The 13496-nt window shown below is 45.0% G+C and overlaps 1 long non-coding RNA gene across 1 annotated transcript; it reads left to right on the top strand.

Moving 5' to 3' along the window:
- The first annotated feature begins 8822 nt into the window (after positions 1 to 8822).
- Positions 8823 to 12004, top strand: LOC137498526 (uncharacterized). Its single transcript, XR_011017810.1, has 3 exons — positions 8823 to 8987; positions 11541 to 11614; positions 11803 to 12004. It is a non-coding gene; the product is annotated as an uncharacterized lncRNA (long non-coding RNA).
- The last annotated feature ends 1492 nt before the right edge of the window (positions 12005 to 13496 follow it).

Raw genomic sequence — 13496 nt, 5'->3', positions numbered from 1 at the left:
CTCTCCCGAGGATTACTAGTACTGTAGGGATAGGTTACAAGAGACTTTGTATAGATGAAGGGCCCTGGACGATGAGGTTCACGACCTCCTGGATGAAACCGCGTGTGCCGATGACATAAGTACATGTGCGGAATACATAGAGAACGCCAAGCGAACTATCATTCGCATTTCACATGGGATGGAGAAAAAACTTGAATGCGCGATGTCGAATCTTAGATTCACGAACACACAGACGGTACCAACACTTGCCTCAGCTGTTCCCTCAACCACGTTAAGACTCCCCCCAATAAGACTAGAACCCTTCTCAGGTAATATAGAAACATGAGCACGTTTCTGGGAACAGTTCGAACAGTCAATTGATAAGGACACGTCACTCTCTACTACTAATAAACATTTATTTCTGCCGGGTTATTTAGAGGGGGAACCAAAGCACTTGATTGAGGGCATTGCAGTGACGGCCAAGACATATGAAGAGACTAAGAAAATTCCTGAAGCTCGCTACGGCGACAAGAATATTATCATACAGGCCCACTTGGACTACATAGAATGTATTAAGCCCATTCAGTTTGCCGCACCGGACGCACTTAATTCTGCAATTGACTGCAATCGCCGCATTCAAGCTCTGCGCGCTCTTGGGGAAGATGTGAACGCCTATGGCCGAGTACTTGCAACGAAGATTCTCTGAGCATTTCCAGATGATATATGCCGTGGCCGGATCATTCACGCCAAGCGAGAAGACCTTCCGGAGGGTAATATCCTCAAACTAATGTTTCTCGGTGAGGAAGTTGACGGAGCGCTTACTATACAAAAGATTCGCGGTGAAACCTCCAAATCATCAAGCTACCCGCTTATGGCGGCAGCTCTTCACGTCCATGCCGATCCTAAAGGCTTAGCAGAAAAAGAAGTTAAGGGACCGGAACCTTTTTGCGCCTTTTGTGAATCACGAGGTCACTGGGCACAGGACTGTAAGAAAATCACAAACGTTACGGAGCGAAAGGATAGGCTGAAGAGAGCTCACCGGTGCTTCCTGTGCCTCAATCGAGGGCATACAGCGTTCAATTGTCGAAAGGAAGGAAAGACACAGTGTGCTAACTGCAAGAAGTTGCACCGTAAGTCCCTTTGCGACAACGGGAGGAGTCACAAGACCTCAGAAGATCAGGCCAACACAGCCTCTGAAGGAAAAATAGATATAACCACACCAGGTTTCACATTCCTGCAGACAGCTCAAGTAAGAATCACTGGATATACAGGGCTAAGCCGACTTACTCAATGTATACTAGACAGTGGAAGTCAGGCAACATTTATATCAAAATCACTGATAGACGACCTACAGCTACTAACCACCGACAAAAGAGAACTGACTGTTTGCACATTTGAGTCCGAGACTAACCCATCATGTCAGCGCAGAGTCGTCGGATTCAGTATGAAGGGAGTTTACACCAACTTTACGGTTTCTATCAACGCTTACGAAAGTGCACACTCACTCTCACCTCAACCAGCAGCTCCACAAGACATCAAAACTTGGACACACGTACGCAAATTGCAGTTAGCAGACCCTAGATCTGATTCGAAAGAAAACCTGCCCGTGGAGATCTTAATTGGCAGTGACCAATACTGGAAAATACTCAAAGACGGTTCATCGATTCGAATATCTGAATCGATCGTTCTGATTCCGACAATTTTTGGATCGATCTTAAATGGAAGCCGATCAGGGACTTGTGTGAATTCTGCTGCTGTGAACTTCATTCGACAAGCTAGCTCACCTTCGGATGATGAACTAAGAAAATTCTGGGATCTAGAGACAATGGGAATAGTTGCAAATCAAAATCGAGGCCTGACTGAGAAAGACTCTGCTATTCTTCAAGAATTCAAGGCAACCTATCGCGTTGAAGGTCGCCAGAGAGTAATCTGCCTACCAAGAAAGCAGGATGTTCTTCCTTCAAATAACAAGATAAATGCGGAACTTCGATTTGATACCTTGATCAAAAGACTTCGAAACAATACCACTCTAAAGGAGGTGTACTACAACCAAATGCTGATGTATACAATGAAAGGACAAATAGAAGTCATATCTACTGGAGATCCAAAGAACACCACGTTTATCTCCGCCACCAAGCTGTAAAGAAGGACAAACTGGGAAAAACAAAATGCAGAATAGTTTTTGACGCGTTTTCTCACGAAACCAACTCGCCGTCTCTCAACGATGCTTTAGAGGCAGGCCCAAATCTGCTACCGGAGACATTGGCTATTCTACTACAATTCAGGCTACATCCCATGGCCATCATCACTGATATTACACAGGCATTTCTTCAGCTAGTCTTGCACGAGGATGACAGAGACTTGACCAAATTCTTATGGTACAGGGTCACCCAGGACAGTAATGGAAGTTACCTCACGACGGATGAGGTAGTGGCCTATCGCTTCACTAGGCTCCTATTCGGTCTGGCTTGCAGTACGTTCTTTCTTTCAGCAACACTGAGGGGACCTCGCCGACAGATACAAGACAACATTTCCTATTGCAGTACCCCTCATAGATGACAACACCTTTATGGACGACTTCGCATCCGGCGCAGAGAATGACAATGGTGTGATTGCCCTGTATTACGAACTTACTGCACTGATGAAATTGATGAACTTCCACCTAGCGAAATGGGACAATAATTCAGACTCGCTAAAGACCATCTGGAGAGCCGAAGGTCAAGAGGTCAACGTAGAGACGCAGGCACTAGGCGCTTACTGGAATACAGAAACGGATAACCTTTACATTGACCCAGAGATCACCAAGGCTTTACCTTAAGGACCAAACACCAAGAGGAAGTTATTACAGACTACGGCTAGGTTCTATGATCCACCCAGACTCTTATCCCCATATCCCTTCCCGGTAAGCTGTTATTCCAGGATACGTGGTGCAGGGGAATTGACTGGAACGAGTTGCTACCTCTTGATATCGGAGCATCGTGGAACACTTGGGCATCCTCTTTATCTTCTCTTTCGCGAGTACAAATTCCACGGTGGCTAGCTACTTCAACGGAGCGCAAGGTTCAGATCCACGTATTTCGTGATGCTTCAGAAAGGGCATATGGGGCAGTTTTGTACATTCGCATGAACGCGGGAAGCAACGTACTCGTCCATCTGGCCTGCAGCAAGAACAGGCTCACCCCGATCAAGAAAGTAACCTGGCCACGGCTCGAGCTACTAGCAGCGCTAGTCGGAGCGCGATTGCTGTCCTATTTCTGCGCAGCCACAGGCCACGATATCACTCAGGCAATACTATGGACGGATTCTGTCACCATGGGTTGGATACACAGTGACCCAACAGATGGAAAAGCTTCGTCTGCAAAAGAGTAACGGAGATTCGATCGTACTCAACTCTAAGCCAATGGAGGCACTGCTCTGGACAGGACAACCCGGCTGACCACCTTACACGAGGACTTCGTGTTGACCAGATACGGAATGAGCGCAAGTGGTGGAATGGAGCCACATGGCTTGCACATGGTGAGGAATGTTGGCCATCTGGTGCTCAAACTCCAAGCGAGCAACTTCCCGAGAAGAAGAGAAACATAAAACATGTAATGACAAGGACCACATATTCCAGCGTTATCGATAGTTCTAAGTTCAGTTACTACTTGAAACTGATGCGTATTACTGGTTGGATTCTTCAATTTACACCCAACACTCGCCATCGAGAGAAGCTTACAAGAGAACTAACAGCGGTGGAGCTCGCATAGGCACGTACATACTGGATAGGAGCTGTTCAACGAGAATGTTTTGCACTAGAACTTCAAGCTCTCGAAGACGGTCGACCAATTCCTAAAGAATCCAAAATAGGCCCCTTGAACCCCTTCATTGAAGGCGGACTTCTCCGCCTAGGAGGTCCGATTGCACTGTGCGGACCTCGCCAAAGAGCGACGGCATCCGACTTCTAGACGGCTCTCATCGATTCACGTATCTACTCATTCGGCAAACACATATCAGATTACATTATTTTGGAGTTCGGGTAATACTGCCGGAGCTCCGGAAAGAGTTCTGGATCCTTACAGCTCGTCAAACTGTTAAGAGGGACTTGCACGCCTGCCTCCCATGCAGAATCATGAAGAACCCTAGAGGGCAGCAAATCGAAGCTCCACTACCTGCGGATAGGGTGAGACAGTCGAAACCCTTTGCAATTACCGCGATAGACTTCGCCGGTCCCATCTACATCAAAACAGGCATGACGATGGAAAAGGCTTACATAGCGCTATTCACTTGTGCTGTTACACGTGCAGTACATTTAGAGCTATGCTGCAGTATGGCCACTGACACATTCCTTATGGCCCTTCAAAGGTTTTCTGCTAGGCGTGGACTGCCACATACCATATACACGGACATTTCAGGCCACCAATGCAGAACTGCCGGAACTTTGGAAGGCACTGTCATCCTCTGAGACCCATCGATTCCCCGCCAAAGACGGTATCACTTGGACGTTTATCGCCCCACGGGCCGCTTGGTGGGGAGGATTGTGGGAGAGAATAGTAGGTAGTTAAACGATGCCTAAGAAAGGTACTGGGACTATCAAGACTTACAGAATAACACCTTAACACCACTCTAGTCAACATTGAAGCTGCGATAAATTCAAGACCTATCTCCCATGGAGACGACGCTGAACTGACGCCGGCACACTTTCTTGTTGGTGAAGGGACTCATGACCAAGCCAACAGGACCAGAACCTACTACCAGACTTGCCTTGGCAAGAGAATTCAGACTGAGACAAAAGCTGTTAGACGACTTCTGGAGAAGACGGACCAAGGAGTACCTCTTAGAACTCAAGAGCTTTCATCAAGCTCGAGGTGTGTCTGGGAGTTCCGTTGAGTTCCGACCCGGAGAGCTGACGGTGATTCAAGAAGATGGACGACCACGCCAGTTATGGAAAAGAGCAAGAATAGAGAGGTTACTAGAAGGAAGGGACAAGAAGATAAGGACTGTGATTCTTCGAACCCCGCAGGGACACAAAATAGCCCGACCAATTCAGCTGGTCATCCACCTAGGTGTTGACCAGGGTGGGGAGAATGTTGGAAATTGATAGACACTAAGAGAGAACCTTCTTTGGACTGTGTTATGTGTTATATCTTTATTTAATATAATTGTGTCACAAGTGTTGTATCTTAGGTTCTTAGATTTTTTATAATAATAATAATAAGAAGAAAAGGAACGAGTTACTAGTTACGTTTTCTTGACTGTTCTCCCAATATCACGACAGGTCCCGAGGTTGCCAACCAATGCTCCCAACCTGAGAGCTCCTGGGGCCACTTTCAGTCGCCTCTTCCGAAAAGCAGGGGATACCGTGGGTGTTGTTCTACCCCCAACTCCACAGGGACTTTACGACAGGCAGGGGATACCGTGGGTTTTATTCTATCCTCCCCCATAGGGGGATATGTATTTCAGAGATGTGGTAGTGATTATTGTTTAAAGAAGAAATACAACTGGCCAACCCTCCTCTATTAACACTAATTAGGAGGAAAAATGGAAGGGATCCGACGCTTCGAAAAATAAAGATATCGGCCAAAGGAAGACAAGGGCCAGGAAGGGCATGAAAATGAAAACCTCTCTAGACCTTAAGTGCTCTAATATTGTAGGTAAGAAGGGAAATCTTCGAAAATAGTAGGTACTGCATTCTCCTCAAAACAAATGTATACATGGACCGATCAAACAATTCCGGTTCGAAATGTGCCGAACATATTCTGGTGTAAGGAGAAGGTATCCAATTTTCCCTTCTAATGGCCTTAGTCCAATCTGTTCTCCTTTCTTCACGAACAAGAAAACTCAGGAAAAATTTACAATAAACAGTAAGTTTATCCTAAAAATTCTTACGAAATGTTTTTTTTTTTTTGCTAGGGGCTTTACGTCGCACCGACACAGATAGGTCTTATGGCGACGAACTTACGAAATGTGGACGGTGCTTCTGAGACTCCGAAATACTAGCACAATAACAACGGAGGTAATATACTGTACTACATATTGTCTCGCCTCTAAATGTTGCCGGGCGTCGGATATAATATTCCGGAGTTTATCCAATCCTTCGCCTGTTTCCAGGGTCTGTGCGTCTTCGTCGTCCAGTGGCACGACCCACGTGACTGGTTCATTAGTCCCAAGCTCTGTCCCGCTGGGTACCCTCTGCTCCCGTGACGTCGAATTCAATATTCGTACCGGCACGCAGCTTCGTGCTGGAACGAGCGTCCTGGCCAGGTTGAGTCCTTGATCGGTGGTCGGCGAACCGGGATCCACGAGCACGCTGTCCCCTTGTGTGGGTCCCTCTATCCGTGCCGTAACCATCATCTCGTTGGTGGCTGGTATCACTTCGTCGCTGGCCAACGTTAACCGCGCTACTGGAGGTTGCGTCCCTGGGCATCGCAGCATTACCTCTTGTTTGCCGAGCCACAATACACGTCGTCCCACGTCGACAGTCGCCTCGTATTTTCCGTAGCGCCTCCTTCAAGACAGGGATGGTGTCTCCTGAGGCCGTTCGCAGCAGATAAGGGCGGTGGGATTCCCTCTCTGGCTGTCCCTCACCGATGTCCGGCCTGGCGATGGTCAATGCCGCACCCGTGTCTATCATGACTCGGCAAGGCCTGTCTCCGAGCCACTCGTCGGCGATCAAGCTGTCGTCGCTCCGCTCGGTGACCACATTTAGCGTGAAACGAGGGGACGGCAGTGACGGTGCCGACGAGCCCCTCTCCTTGTCGGCCCTTACTCGTTTCCCTGATCAGGGGCCGCCTCCATACAGCAGTTCCTCCGCAGGTGGCCACGCTCGCCGCAATTCCAACAGGTGATCTCGTTGGTGCGTCGGCGTCTCAGCAGCGGCGTGCGTCGTTCTCCCGTAACGGCGCGTCCTCGCTTCTCACGGCTCGTATTCTTGGTGACGGTGCCGCTGTTCCCTTCACTGCCTCCACCCTCAGGGCTAACGTCAGGGCCTCTCTGAGGTCATGCTCCCCGCTGAGCATCAGCTTTTGACGGATCTCAGCGTCGCGGAGCCCATCAATGAATGTATAGACTACCTCCCGCTGAATGTGGTCCAGAGGCAGCCCATCCAGAGCCTTGAGGGCTAGCTGCTCCATATCTTGCGCGAATTCTTGCAGCGTCTCATTAGTGCGCTGGGTCCTCTTCCTTAGCTGGACTCGGTAGGCGGCTGCCAGCTGGTGGTCATCGTATCGGCTGTCGAGCGCTCTAACGATCTCGTCGTAAGTGGCACCCGGCTGAAGGCTGTCTAGTACTTCCGCTGCTGGCCCTTGCAGTCCGGCGATTAGGTACACGGCCCTTTCCTCCGATGTCCAACCGTTGTGCCCGCACACGGTCTCGAATTGGGCCCGGAGGGTCCGCCAAGATGTTGTCCCGTCGAAGCGCGAGGGTTTTACTTTCCCGGCGCTGTAGCCGCTGGTGGCCCTAGCACGAGTCTCCTTGGCTGTCACTCTCGTACGTAGAGCACTACTTCTTTCAGGTCTCGAACCCCTGACTCCATAACCTGCGGTTTTTCTTTGATCTGTTTTTCAACCAGTTCCTGTACGTCCTGCAAAATGTAACACTTTAATTTTCTTTCGAGAGAGCGCATTTCGTGTTCTAATTTACCTTGTCCACCCTTAAGTTCATTCAATTCCAGTTTCACTTCGCTCTTGATTTCGTCCTGTTTGGACGAGAGTTCGGTGAACTTACTGAGGAGAGCCTGAAACTGTTCGCTATCCATTTTACGTTTCACTAGAAATTCCTAGTTACGAAATTACTGCTACCAGTCGATCCCGATTCTGACACCAGTTGTAACGAGTTGGCGGGGTAGTATGATCAATTAACACTAGACTGGTAGCTTCAATACTAAGATTTATTAGCTACGCACTAAACTACTCACAACTTTTGTTTATAACACAAACTTACACAGTTCGCGCGCTCTCTCTCCCTTAGTTTCTCACTTGTTCTCACACTACACAGTTTTACACCCACACACAAGGTCCCACGTCGAACGGCTACACGTTCTCCTTTGCCGACAGTCCGCACTGTAGCACACTAGTCCAATAACTACGGCAGTCGCTCACGACTGAACCACACCAACTTCTAACTCCGTCTAACACTCACCAACTCCAGGCAGGTTGTTCCTCTTTTATATATCTGCGCTGGCCCTTCGAGAATAGTCCGGATGCTCGATGGGTCCAGGAATCTCGCGAGATGGAATACTCCAGGTTAATCGTGGAGTCATTTCCATACTCTTCTGTTACGAGCCCGCGGCAGAAGCGAGTGGGGCTGGCCTAGCACTTAAGTGCTGCTAGTGATTGGCGCAGTTGAAGCGTAAGGGATGGGTCTATACGGTGCCGGGCCGGGCCCACTGCCAGCCGGCATGGCGGACGCTATGGCCATTACAATATTACAAGCCATACTTAGAATCTTACCCGTGAAATGTTATTCCAGGAATATTTTTGGATTTCCGATTCGTGCAACCGTATGCAAAACACGACATTGTAAGAGCTACAGCATCAACTAAATATTAGTTGTTTTTTTTTTTTTTGTTGTTGTTTTTTTTTTTTACGTTTCAGCGTGTCGTACAGCGTTTGCATCTGAAAATTCCCGCAATTACAATTTGCGTTCACCGTATTCACTTCAATGAGCTGTGACAGATTTGACTATTAAAAAAAATAGCATGCGTTCTCGCGCCTATTTACGATCACGCACCCTGTGTAGACCACTGTCATTGGGCTTCACTCTCAGAGCTCCAAGGCATCTCCTCGTATTCTTTACTCCCTGAGCCAGACGGCAGTGAACGTTTCGACAGTCACTTGTCTCTCGTGTTTACATTTTGTGACAACGCAAGCAAGTTATCAGCTCCTTAAAATTAGACAAGCACTTATTCACGTTCAGCAACAGCATTATAAACGAACAACTATATATACGGATGCTCAAAGTATACTTTATGCATTAATCTCTCCCAAGCTCTCTTATAATTGCTATTTATACAATGTGAAAACTATCAGGTGTGTACATAACAGTAATGTGGATCCCCGGGCATTCCGGTATTTTTGGAAATGAGCGAGCTGATTCTGCAGCTAAGGCAGCTAGTACTCAAAATACAGCACCAATTCTTGTAACCCTTCCGCCCCTTGACTTCCTTCCTGAACTTTACGATGTAGCATACAGTTCGTGGCAAGAGAATTGGCAATATTCCACTCATACAAAAGGCAATTTTTTTTTATCAAATTCAGCCGCATATTCCTCATAAACCTTGGGTTTTTTTATGGATCATACACTCGTAGGCATATCACATCATACGTCTTCGTTTCAACCACGCACTTACACCGCAATACAAGTACCATTTCCACCTTTATAACCTCTCTACCTGCGTGTGTGGCCACCCTCATGGTGACAGTAATAACATTTTATTTCAGTGTCCACAATACCCCTACCCATCCAATACAAAATGCTTTATTGGTGGACCAAGACAGAGTACAGGTCAAAATTACAAACCCAAATGTATACCTTGTACAGCACTGGTCATTACAAAGCACAAATTAAACTGGAAGTAAACAACAGTACATAACAAAGCAACAAATGTGTACTTCATGACACTAGTCCGGACATAAGTATTCATACCTTACGTGTAAAAATGGGGTTTGAATGAGTAAACAGAAACCTGTGTTGTTCCGCGACATTAGTTGTGTAGTAGATGCAGACAAAGACGGACTGATCAGCTGGTCAGAGACGGTACTAGTCCAGTGGCGAGGAAAACTAGGGAAACGTCTGTTGAAGAGAGACGACTTATTCTACGCCTTCACCACCAAGGAAAATCGTATTCCAAGATCAGAAACATCATTGGAATAAACCAACTGTGCAAAGCATCATACAAATGTTAAAAGGACAGGATGTTCTTATAAACAAGAAATGTGGACGTCCGAAGAAACTGGCCGCACAAGAAGAAAGGTTCATAGTAACCACAATTAAAAAAAAAAAAAAAAAAACACACACTTCATCTTCGGCAATAGCATCGCAGCTGGCAGTATATTTCATTCATACAGCGTCACACAAAACAGTAAGGAGGGTCCTTCATCATTTTGGGTATCGATCTAGGGTCCCAAGAAAGAAACCGCACATAACGAAAGTGAATCGACGGAAGAGACTACAATTTGCAAAAGAATATGTGGCAAAAGATATGTTTTGGTCAACAGTGATGTTTAGAGATGAGAATAAATTTAATATTTGCCGGAGTGATGGATGCATTTTAGTATGGAAACGCCCTAACACAGAGCTCGATGAGCAGAACCTCGTGACCACTGTGAAGCACGGCGGGGGTGGGTTTATGGTGTGGGGCTCAATGGCCGCTTCAGGTGTCGGAGAGTTGGTACTTATCGAGGGAGCTATGGTGAGATTTCAGTATTTGAACATCCTGAAAGAAAAGGTTGCAAAAGCGCTGAAAAGCTTGGAATTTCTAATGAGTTTTACTTCCAACACGACAATGACCCCAAACATACAGCGGGAATTGTTCCTTTGTGGGTACTCTACAACACGCCACACACATTAAAAACACCTCTCCAATCGCTGGATACCAACCCCATCTAACACCTATGGACTGAATTGGAGTCCAGACTAAGAACACACCACATAACAAGTAAAGCACACTTGAAACAGTTACTACAAGAATGGGGAACATTTCATCTGAACTAACACGGAAACTGGTGTTCTAATGCCTAGCAGGTTAAAAGAAATAATCTACAGGAAAGGCAAAAAAAAACCGCGCTACTGATGAAGTTAATATCTGTTTCATCATTGAGTTGTGAACTCTTCTGGGGATACAGCATGAATACTTATGTCCAGACAAATAGTGTCGTGGAGTATAAATTTGTTGCTTTGTTATGTACTGTTATTTACTTCGAGTTTATCTTGTGCTTTTTAATGTACACTGCTGTACAAGGTATACGTTTTTTTTGCTATTGGCTTTACGTCGCACCGACACAGATAGGTCTTATGGCGACGATGGGATAGGAAAGGGCTAGGAGTGGGAAGGAAGTAGTCGTGGCCTTAATTAAGGTACAGCCCCAGCATTTGCCTGGTGTGAAAATGGGAAACCACCAAAACCCTCTTCAAGGCTGCCGACAGTGGGACTCGAACCCACAATCTCCCGGATGCAAGCTCACAGTTGCGCGCCCATAACCACACGGCCAACTCGCTTGGTAGGGTATACGTTTGGGTTTGTAATTTTGACCTGTACTCCGTATTGGTCCAGCAATAAAGCATTTTGGTTTCTGTATATGGTAGTAAACTCATACTTATATATATCTTGCTTATACATTTAACAATAGCATATAGTAGAACACTTTAAAATAATAAACTGTAATATAACTTCCAGAACCTGATGACAATCTGAAAAGACCTTCCAATATTTCTAACCCTCTGGACACACTACGAGATATTGCTAATGTATGTTAATATATTCACCATATATCACAATGCACAAAACTATACACACGTAACCGCAGACCACAGAATTACAGACTGCGTTAATGTAATATACATATATAATTATTCTGTTTTAGGGGGACTTTGGTGTTTACATGTGCAAACTCCACTACTTACACCAACAAGACCTTCAAGTGGTGTAGGCCTAAAGGTGAAGCATTTTCTATTTTAATTTAGTTTTAGAAAAACTTCACTGCACTGCACTGCAATGGAAGAGGAATTTAGACAGTAAAAATAAATTTTAAAATCACCAAAACATTAAATATTCTTTTTCAATTTACATGGCATTGCATTTCTTCTCTCTTCACTAAAAGAATGGGTGTATATTTTTCTTTGCAGCACCAATCGAGGAAGAAACCTGGAGGTAAGAAAAAAGAGCAAGCTGACAGCATTGGAGTCAATATCAAATGCTGCAGAAGTGCAGTGAGAGGCGCTTTTGTTGGACATGGCGCTGAAGAGAGAAAAGCATAACGAGGAATTAAAAATTTTTAATTAAAAAAGGAATTAATAAAAGAAAAAATAGTAGCATACTGCAAAGAAAAAAAAATGCTGAACTGTTGTAAGAGAACTTAGTTTTTAAATAAAATCTCACCTTATTTTTGTTTGCATTTAAGTAAAATATCTTAATTACAGCACGTCTGGTGACTTGTCCTGGATTATCATCATTCCTGAGATGCAGATGCACAGCATGTATTGGTAAATTGCCTTCTTCCTCTTCTTCAAGTAATTGAAGATTAATTTCAGGGTCATTGGGAGGATCTATTTTTGGAGCTACAATGACAATGTTGTGCAGCACAGCCGTGGCAACAATAATGTTCGACATGTTTTGAATGCTGCATCAAGTCCTAAAGGCATGGAAGGGAACCTCTCGACAACATTCCTTGTGGCAATATGGGCTCTGTTATATCGTTGTTCGTTACATGTAAATATCACTGCTTCACTTGAATGTTTCATCTTAAAATGACAATTCAATTTTCTATAATTAAAGCATGTAGAACACATGTTGAGCACACAAAAGTTATTCAAAACTTTAGAATTAACTAATACACTAGCTTCATTAACCCCTTGAAGGTCACGGCGCAATATACTGCGTGTAGTGGTAAGTGCCGCTGTGTTTACGGTGCAATATATTGTGTGTCGGAATTTGAAGTGATATATCTTCATAACTGTATGTCTGGACAACAATTGAAAAACGGATAGCTCCTGACATCTGTTGGCTATTTTTTAAGCGGATGTCTTCAGGTTTAGCGAGTCAATTGCAAACAGTTGAAAATGGCCGCGCCAAGTCAAGCTGACTTGCTTACAAGCGACGATACAGTTTGTGAAATTCTTATGAATGATGAAAGTGATTGTTCAGTATTTGAAAACAGTGACAAAGACGATGTGGGAGGTATATCTGGAAATAATTCAAGTGGTGAAGACTTAAAAATGAAAGTGAGGATGAGGTCTTACAGCCGCCATGTCCAAAGCGTACGAAGGTTATAAAGGTAAATAAAGCGCCTTATCCCCCAAACGAACCAGGAAGATCACCTTCAAGAGTGTGCCATGTGTGTGCTCACACATCAAGAAGGGAGAAAAGGAATACGAGGACCATCTACCATTGTAAGGAGTGCAACAAAACTCTTTGCCTTGTACCTTGTTTTGAAGATTATCATACCAAAACACATTACTAAAAATGATGTTTTACAATGTTCGTGCTTAAACAAGTGTTTGATGTCTTGTTAATATACTGTGTTAAATTCATTCATTTCATTAAAACCTCTGAGGGTGGTTTAGAAACATGTGCAAAAACCTAAATTTTGGGGTGTGCAGTGGGCTAAGAAACCTGACTCTCAAAGGGTTAATCATTTCATTCAAGAATTCTCAAAAATGAAATCAAGTCCTCGTTTCAACAAACTTCATCTGACTACCACAAGCTACAGACTAAGAGAAAGCATATTTTTGCGTGGGATATTCAGGAAAACATACACTACAAGAAAGGAAAGAAAGCCTAGTCTGTCTACAATTAAAGGATGTACTGGTAGAACATACTG

Source organism: Anabrus simplex, chromosome 1 (genome assembly GCF_040414725.1).
Source record: "Anabrus simplex isolate iqAnaSimp1 chromosome 1, ASM4041472v1, whole genome shotgun sequence".
NCBI lineage: Eukaryota > Metazoa > Arthropoda > Insecta > Orthoptera > Tettigoniidae > Anabrus > Anabrus simplex.
This window is presented reverse-complemented; position numbering and strand designations above follow the sequence as displayed.